Source organism: Schistocerca cancellata, chromosome 4, assembly GCF_023864275.1.
Source record: "Schistocerca cancellata isolate TAMUIC-IGC-003103 chromosome 4, iqSchCanc2.1, whole genome shotgun sequence".
In the NCBI taxonomy this organism is placed as follows: Eukaryota; Metazoa; Arthropoda; class Insecta; order Orthoptera; family Acrididae; genus Schistocerca; species Schistocerca cancellata.
Genome location: NC_064629.1, coordinates 71,117,494 through 71,133,103, shown reverse-complemented (window position 1 = coordinate 71,133,103; position 15,610 = coordinate 71,117,494). Strand labels below are relative to the sequence as shown.

The 15,610-nt window shown below is 42.3% G+C and overlaps 1 protein-coding gene across 1 annotated transcript in view; it reads left to right on the top strand.

Moving 5' to 3' along the window:
- Positions 1–15,610, top strand: part of LOC126183227 (ecdysone 20-monooxygenase) — a 175,783-nt gene that overhangs the window by 97,531 nt on the left and 62,642 nt on the right. The window lies entirely within an intron of this gene.

Here is a 15,610-nt window from a genome sequence, read left to right as displayed (position 1 = left end):
CTACCTGCAAAATTTTTTGCGAGTAGAATCAGTAGTGAAGAAGTAATGAATTAAAACGTCATGCCTCACGCAGTAGTTTTATTACATGAACAGCTGACATCTAGTGAACGGTAAAGATATTTCCTTTTATCTTTTTGCAGGGGGTATCAGCGAGAAAAAGTTTCGTGCAAGTTCTGATATTGTGTGTAAAGTTTGCTGCAACTCTCTAAATGTTTTCACCCCCAAATACTGGATGAATATATTCTGGGTATATGTGTGAGGTACATTACGCCTCTTTTCCACCCCCACCCCCACCCTTACTCATTTGAGAGGTAGGTGGCACTTACACCCACCAGTTCTTCTTTCAAGATAACGAGTGATATGTGTACCAAGTTTGGTGGAAATAGGTCCAATAGTTTATTAGGAGATATTTAACATACATACATACATTTTTATAACACAGAGATTCTCTTCCATTGGAGGTCCTTTCATTATATCTGCTCTCACCAGGAACAGCGCCGTACAATATCACGTATGAAAAATATACAGGGTGATTTTTTCCACCATGTGTAAACTCTAGGGATTGATCGATGAGAGGACACGTAACAAAAAAGTTCTAATGAACTTCTGACCGGAAATGGAATGAAGACTGGTCCCAAAACACGGTGGCCAATTATCCCGGCCCACACATTCCGGTTGCAGCGATGCTGATGATTCGCTGTCACCGTACCTGGGGTTTCTACATACTACCCCACACATGACTGTTATGAAAGTTGAAGATACCCCTCTGAGTAAAGCTGGCCTTATCTGTGAATAGGATGGATGACACATATCTCGAAATCGTGGTTGCCTGGTGAAGAAACCAGTGACAAAACTGCTCCCGATGTGGAAAGTCTGTCGCTAGAAAGCCCTGAACACGCTTTAAGTGGTAAGGGTAGTAACAATTGTCATGGAGAATGTTCCACACGGTCGTCTGGCTTTCCGTGTACTGGAGGGCCAGCTGTCTGGTACTGACACGGTGGTCGCCTTCCACAGTGCTAATCACATTTTCCTCCAAGTGTGGTGTCCGAACACTTCGGGCACGTCCTTCAAGATCTGCTGCTTTCTGTAACGAACCTGTCTCAGACAGACGGCAAAACACTGTTGAAAGTATTGAATGCTTTGGTTGTTGTCGGCGGGATAGGTTTCCTGATACAAGTCTGCTGCCCGTTGCCACTTTCCTTTCCGTAAGTAAAACCATGTCGGCAAGCTCTCGATTCGAATGTGGAACCATCGTGTAGAACGCTGTATCACATCCACTACAAGATGTGTCAGCAAGGGAAGTGAATTGGACACATTACCAATTACTATAGCCGGAGAGGGCGCTAGGGCATCACGTATGAGGAACAGTACGACCCTCTAGGAGGAAACCACGCATATTGTAATTACGGCTGCATGGTACAGCGTCTATTGGACCGCAGACTGTAAAAAAAATATGAGTGAATATATGGTCTCTAGCATGGAAACCATGCATTTCGGGACATACGTTCATTAGACCTTTTTTTTCCGTATCCTCTCATCGATCAATCTCTAGAGTTTATACACGATGGAAAAAACCACCCTGTATAGCCATCTTGTTATAACTATCTTGTCGCTGGAACCCTCCTGTCTTATAATAGCGTGTGCCAAACTGTGTGTGTAGTTTCTAAAGCTTAACTCTGTGTAGGAGAGAGCGGTTCACAGATTTAACCCCTGGCTGCGATTGTTAGACTTACCGTTACAGCGCATCGGCAGAGTGTTGACCACGAAAGCGGAGATGCGGCTATAGTTCCGATCCGGGTAGAATGTTCCTTATCAGTAAGGTCCATTTCATGATGGTATGTTCTAATGCAGAGTGAAACTTTGGTCAGGTAATATTCACTCTTCATTTTTAAATTTGTATCTCGATGTGTAAAAGAATGTTCGATAAACTGGAGACAATCATCTCCCACCGCATTAGATGCAGTAAAGTGGAAACGCTATGTCTTCTCTGCTTATTCTCATTAAGTTTTGAATACATTTGCCTTGTTGAGAAGAGAGGAAAAAATATGAAGATAATACGCATATTTGGAAGTAACTGTTTTTTTCTTCCTCGTTTTCGTTAGTCCTGTAAAATTGGACCATGTTTTGTGATCGTTGAAAATAGTGTGTGGTGCCCTAAAACCTAGAACGATTGTTATTAAAACAATTATTTGTGAATTGTAAATTTTTGAAGAAGTACGACAGAAGTGTTTGACGCATACATCGCTCAGGAACTTACACCACGGCACGTACAATTAACGAAGACAATCGGAGGCCCCAACATGAAATATTGTAAGAGCCATCTGATGTTGGAACAAGGAATAAATTTGTTTTTCAGTACTTGTGTTTAGTGTTGAAGCTATATGCAAGGCATTAAACTTTCGAAGTTTTTGCTAGTAAAGACAGTGGTTCCATCTGATAATTAATAATTTCTAAAACACCTACAAGTGACGATACAGATGTTATATTTAGATAATTGTATTCTCTATCGTCATGAAAATATTACAAAAGGCAGTGCCTCACCAAGTAGTCGCAATGTATTTACGAGCATGAGCTGCCGATACAGACTGTTTCACGTAAGTTTTTGGCGCTGTTGTGTCAATGAAATTGTCCTGGGTGCTTTTTGTGAAATACTATATAAATGTATAACCGAAATTTCCTACTAAATCTTTTTTTTCCATCCTCAAGTCGGCGTATTTTAACTTGAAACATTTCTGATAGCGGTTTTAAAAGCATAAAGTGAAATGAAAAATCGTTTAGAGCCAAATTTTGACCTAACATTGCCATTTAAAGAAAACTAGATTAACTTCATTGACACCATGGCACTAAAAATTTTTTAAAAATGGATCCTCATATCAGCTCATGATCATCAATCACTGTAGCCTTCTCAAGACATTTTGTTCGTACAGTCATAGCGATGGAAAATAAAATTATTGTAATCTTAAATTTCTGGTAACTCATTCACGAATTACTTAATTCACTATATATCTATCCTCTGTTACCCTTAGTGTGTCATCTATTGACTAAATAGCTTATAGTTAACTTTCTTTTTATTTAGTATCGTAGTTTGATTTCTTGAGCTAAATAGGCTTACAATAGGACAGTATGCGTGTAGTGTAATGTGCATCACATGTCCGAGAATTTCTGCTTGTATGGTCAGCACAGGCTGCAATCACGGTAAACTGTCTATGCTGTCAATGATTTTTTTTTTTTTGTATTCTTTAGTTTTTTGCTTATAAATCTCAAACATTAAAGGCGAGGTCTTCAATGAAAGCAGCTTTACATGTAACTTTCGAAGCAGAGTATTTTGACACCAGATGCAGCAGTCTAGATACTGTAAAGGGCTGTGAGTGTACGAAACGGCAAAGAAAAAGTATATTAGCAGTTTCATCACATTTAGGAGCTGTGTGTACACCATTGATGTTCTGGAAAACATTACCGTATGTGTGTGACTCCGTTTCAACAAGTCACTAGTGTACTTGGCGACAATTACAATGAATTTCTTTCGTCTTTTAGTGAAAAGCCACATAAAGCTCCAGTAACTTAAAAACAAATAAAAGAAAAGTGTATATTGCTCTCGATAATCTGTATGAGAATTTTCTATCTCTTATTATCTTTCACCGTCGAAAGAACCTCAAGTGCGACGTTATATTCTCCCTAAATCATCTTATCACTTAATACGCCTCTATAACATCCAGAATTTCACCAATCGTATCCTAGATGACACTGTGCGATATGTATTTCTCTCTCCTCTCTCTCTTCTCAGACGATTGTTCGAATTTTGAGATTAATCTGTTTGTTTCAGCATGTAACAGTGGTTTGATACGCGTATTTCACATTTTCGTTCCAACTAAGAAAAGTCAAATCGTGCGTTTACGTTCTGTTAATTCGTTCTGGTAAGGACACCAGGTAGAGAAACAGTATTTAACAGTATGTCGGAGAACAATTCAGTAAAATAATTCCTTTGTAGATCAGTTACAATTTCCAGGAATTCTAAACGAATCTCACCTTGCCATCCACTTTGGATTTATGTGCTCGTTTAATCTCGAGTCTGTCCAGATGGTAACTCCTAAATATTTGACAGTCGTGAGTGTTACTAAGGACGGATCGCAGATTAGGTAGTCAAATATGTGCGCTGTCGAGTCACAATATTACGACCACCTCCTAGACGCCTGTTCTACTGCTCTTAGCTGACGATGTGTACCACGTGGGGCGCGCTCGTTAAATGAGCGTTCAGGGTGTACCAAGCCCTTAGGGTCAAAACTACGCAGATAGTTAATTCCAGATTGAGTGCACTGAGACAATGAATTAATGGGAAGGAAAGAATATTAAGTCTGTGTCGACACTTACTATTGTTTTTCAGGCTTAAATATTTAGTTTCTCTATTGGCATAAGCAACTTACGTGTAACGGCAACAATTTAAGTTCGTGGCAGCTGTTTAAACTGACTACCACCAGCCTAGATGTATATCTTTCTACATAAACTCTTGACAGAGTGAGATGTAATTTGAGATCATTTGGCTGAATTATTTGCACATGTTGACTTGTGTTGGGTGTGGCTGTGTTCATTGTGTAGTCTTCGCAGTATGAATTTCATGAGCAAGTTGACGGGTGCTTACTCATTAATCTTCTCCGAACCGATCTCACACCATCTCCTCAGAGTCTGTTGCATGAAAAATTCTTTGCAGAGAACCATAAACATCTTACCAGGCGTCTTGAACTACAACGTTTCCTGTAAGTTTTTAACTACTGGTATAAATTTCTTTCCTATGGGATGAGACCTGTTGCGAAACTTATTTCTGTACATTCATTCGTATCTGTGGACGGTGCAGCCTGCTAAATTACATGTTAAATATATATGTGCAGTAGTTCGTAACGAGTAAAGCAACATCTTGGCTAAACAGATACTCCACAACAGATACTGATTGTAAACAGTGCCAAACTGCACCGAGGGTAACTGAAAACTGTATCGTTTTTCAAAGTAGCACGACCAACGTCGATGAGGCGGGCACTTATTGTTATGCAACATAAGCAGTTTACAAACACTTAGCTCCCTCAGGAACCCTCGCCACTGATACGTTATCACAAAATCACCCATTTTGTCTCCATACGGAATCGATGTATTCGAACCCTTCCTTATCTCAAAATCTTCAGCCTAACGAGGGGATCGTACACACTGGCCCTCCTCGAGTTGTTCACACTTACAGAACTTGAAGGTCAGTGTGCGGCCATCGATTTCCTACAGCAATACGACACAGTTCTAAAACGTACTCGAAAAAAGATTAGAAGATTTTTGAGAGCTGTTAAGTATAAAATACGAGGGATATTCGGAAAGTAAGGTCCACAGTGAAAATTAAAAATGTTTTGTTAGCAACAGTTAACTACACCTACTGGCTACTTCTCTACAGAGTCGCTGATCGGACTCAGACATTTGTCGTAACTTTGTACCAACATTCCAATACCCTCGGCATAGAAGGCAGCCTCCTGTGCTTTCTGCCAATTCTTTACGCTGATCTGCAGCTTGTTTTCTGTGCGAATATATTGCCTTCATAGGCAGCGGTTCATGAGAGCAGAGATGAATATCAGACTTCCCATCGAAAACTCTGCAGCAGCAGCCTTATTGCTCCTGCAGTGTGCGGCCTAAAATTGTCGTGAAGAAGTAAATGCATGATAGCTACGTTGTGTGTGTTGCATGAAATCACTCTAAATCTCTCACAGTACTCTAACTTGACGGGAGACACTACGTTCTAGGAAACTTTACGTCCTCACTGTGCACTCAGAACTGAACAGAGCGACGTAACGCGATCAACGGGCATACTAGAGACACTGTCCGACACATCTATGCAAAGCTTCATCGGATTGTCATTGTGATTGCCATTTCGAGATGGATTTTCTAATAGCCCTCGTGTTATTGGTTATTAAGATATTCGTCGGTAGGTTAATGCGGAGCATAATAGGGATGTAATCGGAGGGTTGCTGGTTCGAATGTTGCTAGTAGCGTGTATACACTGAAGAGCCAAAGAAGCTGGTACACTTGCCTAACATTGTGTAGGGCCCCCGCGAACACGCAGAAGTGCCGCAACACGACTTGGCATGGACTCGACTAACGTCTGAAGTAGTACTGGAGGGAACTGACACCATGAGTCCTGCAGGACTGTCCATAAATCCGTAAGAGTACGAGGGGGTGGAGATCTCTTCTGAACAGGGCGCTGCAAGGCATCTCACATACGCACAGTAATGTTCATATCTGGGGAGTTTGGTGTCCAGCGGAAGTGTTTAAACTCAGAAGAGTGTTCCTGGAGCCACTATGTAGCAATTCTTTAAGTGTGGTGTGTCACATTGTCCTGCTGGAAATGCCCAAGTCCGTCGGAATGCACCATGGACATGAATGGATGCAGATGATCAGACAGGATGCTTACGGTACGAGTGGCGCTGATGACCTCGATGTTGAGCGCCCATAAGCCCTCCCCCCCCCCCCCCCCCCCCAACGGTACGTGTCACCTGTCAGAGTCGTATCTAGACGTATCAGGGGTCCCACATCACAGCACCTGCACACGCCCCACACCATTACAGAGCCTCCACCAGCTTGAACAGTCAGGTTATCTCCATACCCATACACATCCATCAGCTCGATACAGTTTGAAAGGATACTCGTCCGATCAGGCAACATGATTCCAGTCATCAACAGTCCAAAGTCGGTGTTTATGGGCCCAGGCGAGGTGTAAAGCTTTGTGTCGTGCAGTCGTCAAGGGTACACGAGTGGGCCTTCGGCTCCAAAAGCCCATATCGATTATGTTTCGTTCAATGGTTTGGACGCTGACACTTGATGGCCCAGCATTGAAATCTGATGCAATTTGCGGAAGGGTTGCACTCCTGTCACGTTGAACGATGCTCTTCAGACGTCGTTGGTCCCGTCCTTGTAAATTTGTGGTAAGATCTTATGGGACCAAACTGCTTAGGTCATCGGTCGCTAAGCTTACACACTACTGAATCCAACTTACACTTACGCCCTGGACAACAAACACACCCATGCCCGAGGGAGGACTCGAACCTCCGACGGGGGGAGCTGCGAGGACCATGACAAGACGCCTGAGACCGTGGGGCTACACAGCGCGGCGGTCCCCTCGTTGTAGGATCGTTTTCCGGCCGCAGCGATTTCGGAGATTTGATGTTTCACTGGATTCCTTATATTCATGATACACTCGTTAATTGGTCGTACGGCAAAATTCCCACTTCATCGCTACCTCGGAGATGCCGTGTCCCATTGCTCGGGCGCCGACTATAACGCCACGTTCAAACTCACTTAAATCTGGATAACCTGCCATTGTAGCAGCAGTAACCGATCTCACAACTGCGCCAGAAACTTGTCGTCTTATACAGGCGTTGTCGACCGCAGCGTCATATTCTGACTGCTCAAATGGTTCAAATGGCTCTGCCGGCCGCGGTGGCCGTGCGGTTCTAGGCTCTTCAGTCCGGAACCGCGCGACTGCTATGGTCGCAGGTTCAAATCCTGCCTCGGGCATGGGTGTATGTGATGTCCTTAGGTTGGTTAGGTTTAAGTAGTTCTAAGTTCTAGGGGACTGATGACCTCAGATGTTAAGTCCCATAGTGCTCAGAGCCATTTGAACCATTTTTTCAAATGGCTCTAAGCATTATGGAACTTAACATCTGAGGTCATCAGTCCCCTAGACATAGAACTACTTAATCCTAACTAACCTAAGGACATCACACACATCCACGCCCGAGGCAGGATTCAAACCTGCGACCGTAGCAGTAGCGCGGTTCCGGACTGAAGCGCCTAAAACCGCTCGACCACAGCGGCCGGCTTACGTATCTCTGTATTTGAACACGCATGCCTATACCAGTCTCTGGCATCTCAGCGTATATTCTTTACTTTTATTTAAATATCGTATTGACACTTCGTGACAAAAAAAGCGAAGCCCATAGAAGGGGAGCAGGAAACGAAATAAAACTTAACAGGGCGAAAGACAAGGTGATGTTATTTCAGTAGTTACAAAATCGAGTCAAAGTGACAGAGAACCTGGTAGTATCAGACCATTCATCTATATGACCGTGCACCCTCTGTGGTTGGTTGCATGCCCTGATTCATTTGAGGAGGGTGTCGTAAAACTGTTGTATCCTCTCCTAGGGCAAACTGTCCCGTAATAGCTGTAACTGATCCTTGATGTTCTCGATACTGGCACGGGGGCTGATTGCACACATACTGGGGCCAGGTGTGGATATCTTGCTGGCCGCGGAAGTACCTCAACATCACCCAGACTGTTCATAGAGATACAGGAGGAGGACAAAATATGGAAATACAGCGGGAGATGTATACTTGAACATAACTGCAGATCGTAGCTAAGCCTGCAGGTTGCACTGTTGTATTTAACCGGGAACTGTAGCTGTGCAATGTTCTCAATACATTTGCGATGTCAGTTGTGGTCAGAACAGAGTTAAGTATAACTTCCTGGCAAATTAAAACTGTGTACATGATCGAGTCTCGAATTACGGACCTTTTCCTTTCGCGGGCAAGTGCTCTACCGTCCTGCGTTCGAGTCTCGGCCCAGCTCACAGTTTTAATCTGCCAGGAAGTTTCATATCAGCGCACACTCCGCTCCAGAGTGAAAATTTCATTCTAGAGTTAAGTGTGGTTGTGAGTGTATTATTCTTACATACGCACTCGAGCATGGACACATTGTTGGTGCACGTATGGTGGGTGTTTTCGTAGCCGAGGGAGCCAAACTGTTTGGTGTTTCCAGAGGCACCGCATCGAAAATTTATATCTCACACAGGGAAAGCAGGAAAACATTTTCAACTAATTAACAACTCATAGTAAAGTGTGTGTTGAGTGATCGTGATGGAAAGTGATCGAAGAGGTCTATGAAGAAAAATAAGAGGACGATGGTTGTAAAAGGACTGCGGAACTGACTGTCGCAGTCGCGAACCCTGTCTGCACCAAAACAACATGAATGGAACTCTTTAAGCAGGGAACTGCAGGGAGAACTTGAATTACAGAACCACTCATCAGTGTTGCAAATGCCAGTAACAGGAAAAAGTGGTGGTGATGCCATAAAACCTGTACTATGGAGAAATGGAAGAATGTTATGTGGTCGAATGAGTCCTTTCTCAAACTGTTTCGAACTTCTGGCCGACTTTACATCAAAAGAGAGAAACATGGCGAGGGGTCGGTGATGATATGAGCACTCACATCGCGATAGTCGATGGGCCCGATGCTTATTCTGCAATGTCGCATTACTGTGAAGGATTATGTGACCATTTTGGCAGCTCAGGTCCCTCCCATGGTACAATATTTGTTACCAAATGGTGAGGTTGTGTTCAATGCCAGCAGGGCCACTGTTCGACACCATGCATCAGCAGTCCATGCTTCCCGGTTCTCGCATCACTTCAGATGAAGCCGTCTGTTTTCTATTAACGGCAGCCTACACATGGAAGGGTTATTCCTTATTCCGGCTGCTGCTAATCCCCGACCAATGGTGAAAGATGACACAGAATGTTGCTGTGAATTCATTAGTAATTCTCGGATGGCAGGCGCAGATTTGAATGGGTTACGATGTTCCTGATTCACAGTACAGCGATCCTCCCTTGTGATGGTCAGACGTGGCCGACCGGTACGCTGACAACGAATATCCTTGACCTCACGTTCCCAAACAGACCTAAATCGAGCCACTGCCACATCTGAATAACCCGAAAACTAAGATGTTGCACGATTCGACCAGACGGACAAACGGAGACTCAAAAAGAGGCCACTTTAAAATTCTGTCAGGTGCTGATAACGCTGTCTCAGACGAATACGTGGCACCTCCGTGTCCGTCACAGTGATCGCTCAACATGTGACCCTTATGGATATTGTGGAGTATCTAGTAAAGTACTACTCTGCACATGTTAGTCCTGTACTTAGCCATATTTTTAATTTTTCCTTTAGTAATGGTCCGTTTCCTGAGCGATTAAAGTACTCAGCAGTAAAGGCGCTTTATAAAAAAAATTTGAAAAGAATTATGAAGACAATTGTAGACCAATTTCTGTGCCATCAGTGTTTGCTAAGGTTATTGAAAGGACAGTGTATGTAAGAATAATTGATCATTTCATCTCACATAATTTGCTGTCAGATGAACAGTTTGGTGTTAGAAGTGGTTTAACAACTGAAAACGCTATATTCTCTTTTCTCTGTGAGGTACTGGATGGATTAAACAAAATATTTCGAATGCTAGGCATCTTGTTTGATTTAACTAAGGCGTTTGATTGTGTGATCACAAAACATTGCTCCAGAAGTTGGACCATTATGTAATACAGGGAGTAGTTCGCAATTAGTTCACCTCTTACTTTAAGAACAGACATCCAAAGGTCATTACCCACAGTATTGAGAATGGCTATGATGTGGGGTCCGAGTGGGTTCATGGTTAAATGAGAGATGCCACAGTGATCAGTGCTAGGCCCACTCCTGCTCCTTATTTATATAAATGATATGCCTTCTACTATTACAGGTGATTCTAAAACCTTTCTGTTTGCTGATGACACTAGCTTGGTAGTAAAATATGTTGTGTGCAACGTTGGTACTGTTTTAAAAAGTGCAGTTCAAGATAAAAGCTCATTACTTGTAGAAAATAAACTAACGTCAGATCACAGTAAGGCCGAGTTTTTACAGTTTCCGACGTTTTAATTTTACAGAATGGACATATGATTAGTGAAACTGAACAATTAAAATTTCTAGTTGTACAGATAAATAGTAAACTGTCGTGGAAAGCCCATGTTCAGGATCCTGTTTAAAGATTTAATGCTGCCACTTTTGCTATTAGAACGCTATCTGAAATAAGTAATAGTTCGACACGAAAAGGACTCTACTTCGCCTACTTTCACTCTCATATGACAAATGATATTAAATTTTGGGGTGCCTCTTCCTCCGGCCACTGTGGCCGAGCAGTTCTAGGCGCTTCAGTCTGAAACCGCGCTACTGATACGGTCGCAGGTTCGAATCCTGCCTCGGGCGTGGATGTGTGTGATGTCCTTAGGTTAGTTAGGTATAAGTAGTTATAAGTCTAGGGGACTGATGACCTCAGATGTTAAGTTCCGTAGTGCTTAGAGCCATTTGAACCATTTGGTTCCTCTCAAAGTGTATTTCTGGCTCAGAAACGGGCGGTTCGGGCAATAAGTGGTGTAAGTTCGCGAACCTCTTCTCGGCCGCTATTCATTGATCTCTCAAAATATATACTCTTTACTGTCATTTCTTGTTAACAATACCAGCTTATTCCCAAGAATTAGCAGCCTCCGCTCAGTTAATACTAGGCAGGAATCCAATCTGCATTTAGATCGCGCGGCCTTCACTCTTGAGCAGAAAGGCGTGCATTAGTCTGCTGTATCCATTTTGAATGAGCTACCACAAGAATTAAAAAATCTTACCAGTAGTCCACGCGCTTTCAAACCTAAACTGAAGAGCTTTCTCATGGTTCACTCCTCCTATTTTCTCGACGATTTCCATGAAAATTAAACCAATTGCTGTCTTACATTGTTGATTGTGTTTACCTGAACTTATAACGTGACGTCTTTTTAGGATTCATAAACATTTTATTTTATCTGTTATTACTTTTCTGTTATAATTTCATGTACTGACACGTCCCATGACTATGGAGATTTGCTCCTAAATTTGGCCCTGTGGCACTAGACCTGTAATACATAATTATCCCCTGCCAGATCTGGTAACAACACTAAACATGACCATCACTAATACACTCCAGTGGCCTTTCTACCTGGCACAGAGAATTGTAACTCTAATCATTCCCATACCCGCCGATGGTGCGCACGTGTGCGAAGTTATATTGACATCCGACCATGTCTTCTGGGCGTTTCACATGTTTTGTTACGCATTGTATGAAGAAGATCGAACAAGCCCAGTCCGAAAGGTCTCATTATAAGAGCCTCTACCGTCTGTGTAATGTTGGCCATAAAGTTTTGAGACAGCCAGTATTAGGGGGCTCATGTGCTGTCTGTACGACTATCGCTTATTGCCGCCATGCTAAACAAAGCGACGTGTTCAAAGTGATAACACTAGGTTTTCGCGATAAGTGTGATAGCCTTTTTGAAATGGGGAAATTTTTGAGTTGATAAAATACTTCTGCTGTGAAAATGTACGTGACTGGACTAACGTCACATCAGTCAATAATGGCTATGGATGTGGCGGAGGTCCTAATGCCATCAACGTCTGAGGTGAACATCGGCTAGCACTCTACATGAAGGTCAACCGCATCTGTATAGTTGAACATCTCACGGCCCACATAAGCCAGGGGGTAAACAGACTAGTGTCTACTACAACAGACGAACGAAGAGACTCCGAAGCAGATGGATGGTTTCCGCGCCTATGCTAATATCAGCTGACTGACAGAAAAGCGATTCTACAATTTTTTTTAATTTTCAGTATGGATGCTGCACTTCTGAGCCGTATTATATGCTTAATACAGCGGATACAAGTAGGCATGTTAGAAGAAATATGTAAAACGACTGGTCTGCAGCCAACGCTAACAACACAAGGCAGTGTGGGTCCCTTTACTAGCTGGGAAACGTCGACATGACAATTTCTATGCCGTAATCACTGTGCGCAACATACCTGATGGATTTCGTTTTGAATCCGTAGTCAACAATCTCATTCACATGCACAGTAAGATTATCCTCTACTTCGCGAAAGATTTATTCAACAGTATAATGCACCTCGCGAAACGTCTAGAGGTTTTCGCAAACATCCGGAAGAACACGAGCAGGAGTTCAAAATAATTACCTGTCCAGTGATCTTAATCCATTTCAACAGCTATGGGACCTCTTCAAGCGAAGTATTGTCTGTGTGACAGTATCGTCACCGACCCTTCAGCAACTGTGGTAGTTCTACTGACAGTTCGGCCGCAGATGCCCGCGAACAGCTATCAACACCCCACTGAATGATGTCTAGATCGTGTGATCTGGCTGCTGAAAACGATGATAACTGCTGATACCAGCCCGTGGTCACGATAATATAACTTTCAAGTATTTGAAAAATTCTTCAGTTTATGAAAATTCCGTCATATTTGCTTTTATTCAACGTTAGCGTTTTTTATTTTATTTTATTTTTTTTTTTACATCAAGAACTGAAAAACATTTATGTGTACAGCAATGTCCTGTATTAACAGCGTCAGAGAGGCATCGAAATTATTTATCAAACCATTTATATACCTGGGAAACTCTGACAGTAAATTCCGTTTCCAGGACGCGCTGGAAAGAGGATACTCAATAACATGTAATGTACATCTGATGTAGCTTTGGCCAGCACACATTCATTTGTGAGAAAGAAGATCGCTATGTCGTTGTTTCTTGTGCAACAAACATTCTGAATCGCATCCGCAACCCTGCTGGCTAATCCTTCTAGTTCCAGAAGCGATCGCTAAAATAAATCTTTCTTAACGACAAATTTAAAAAATACATTCACTGTGAAATTAGAGCGCTTTGTGGAGAGAATGTTACGAGTGCCAGTACTCTGAGTCATTGGTGCCTGCATGTCTACGATTTGGTAAGGAGTGGACGATAGTTTTTAGTCATCAATGAATGTTTTTTCTGTACGAAATGGTAACTAGCACCTTCGGTGACCGAAAGATTTGCTGTCGTTGAATGTCCCAATTTCCTTCTGATAACTGTAAGACACTACGGGACGCTATAGTACGCAAATGAAGGTTATTGTTCTCCTGAGCACATTGCAACATGAGACATGTGTTCCATATGTGGACGTCGTGAGAAACGTAATGTATTCATGATCTCACATCAGTTCGCTACAAGGAAGGCTGTAAAATGCCACCAGAAATTTTCTTTAGAGGAGGTTACAGCCGCTGTCCTTCAAGACAGAAAGGCGTATAACTGCTTCCTTTTATGGTACGAAGCAAAAAAATTAATGGCTGCCAGTTCCTTCTCTTTTTTATGTTTTATCACGTCGTCTGAAGTCTGCTGTTCCATGATTTGGCTTCTTTTGTTTTTAATTTTAACTTTGAGGTCGGATGTCTTTCCCGGCGGCACAGTCGTCAGTTAACACGAGGGAGGGAAGTTGTATACGCCATCTGCCTGTGAATAGTGTAAACTCGTTCGTATGTTATCGTATTTTAACTCTTTGTTTATCATATTTTCTAAGCTTACAAAAGCAGTTAAAAATAAAAGATGTGTTAGATTTAGTTAGGACGTATTGTTTGCTGCACTTCATTGTTTGTTCGCACATCGCCACAAAAATTAGAGCGCTCTTCACATGTTTCAAATTATATTTGTTTGAATATCCTCTGCACAGAACTGATTTAGCTTCGACTGATTCCCCAACACGAAAAATTGGCTATTTTCGCAGCATTTCATGAGATTCAAGTCATCTGCGGCTTCGAGTAGTATGTTTTTTGAACATCATCTGCGGCTTCCTACCCGCCTATGGCACTGGTCATGCACACAAACATACGACATAACAACACATATACAACATGTAGAGCTACGTCTAGTTATAGTAACAAACAGTGTCATAGGTATGTCCTACATAAACACTTAAAAGATATAATAAGTGGTACTAGTTCTTAAACAGTCGAAACAAATACACACAGTGTCACTCATGATGTACTTCATTCAGTAATGTAAGAAGACGTAATTTTGTACGCTACTTCAGGGGCGACAAGCTCGATGTTTCTGCCGAGGCTGTCCCACCTGGAATAGCAACGCGAAACATAATTTATACGTTATATTTTGTTTCAACAGTTGAAAAATTACAGAGAATCCCTTACCTATCATTCTATTATTTTTTTTCTAAATTACTAAAATTTATTATTTTAACACTCTGTTTTCCCACAACTAATTTAATTTTCTTTGTAACTGATTTTTACTACCCTTGCTTCATTGCTCAAAAGAAGTTTTGCCAGTAATGTGGAACAATGTACCATTACATGTAAAATTTTATTATGTGCGACCTGATGTTTAAAATATCAGGCAGGAGATCTTTCAATACCCAATAAATGCAATGAGTCGTGATCTCTGTTATTACAAGAGTTAAGAACAGTACCCATATAACAAAATTACGTGCCCCTTTGCTTACTATCATTTCCCAATAACCTTGTTCCCATGTCTTGAACCGTTCACGAAAGAAAGGGGTGGTTCACCCTATATGATCTTGTCGATCGGTGCGATATAGTGTTACACTGGAAATTTCATTGAAACATGACTTAAAGTTTTAAGTTGATTATGTTTACTGTAAAGTTACGCGTTCTGGCCCTAGACAGCCTCCGCGTCATCGGAGGCGGTGTGGAGGGGAATGTGACCACGACACCGCTCTCCAGGTCTTTGTCAGGTTTCTTGACCTTTGAACCGCTTTTAATCGGTCGAGAACTCCTCATTTGGTCTCACGAGGCTGAGTGCACCGCCTACCATTCCTGCCACCAAGAAAAAATCCCTGACACTACCGGGAATCGAACCCAGGTCCTTCACATGGCAGGCCGAGATGACCACTTATCTACGGAGGCGGCCACATTTATAGTTGAAATTCGGTATAAGTGTTAGTATTATGTGGGAATGCAAGACTTCGCGGTGAATTTCATCGA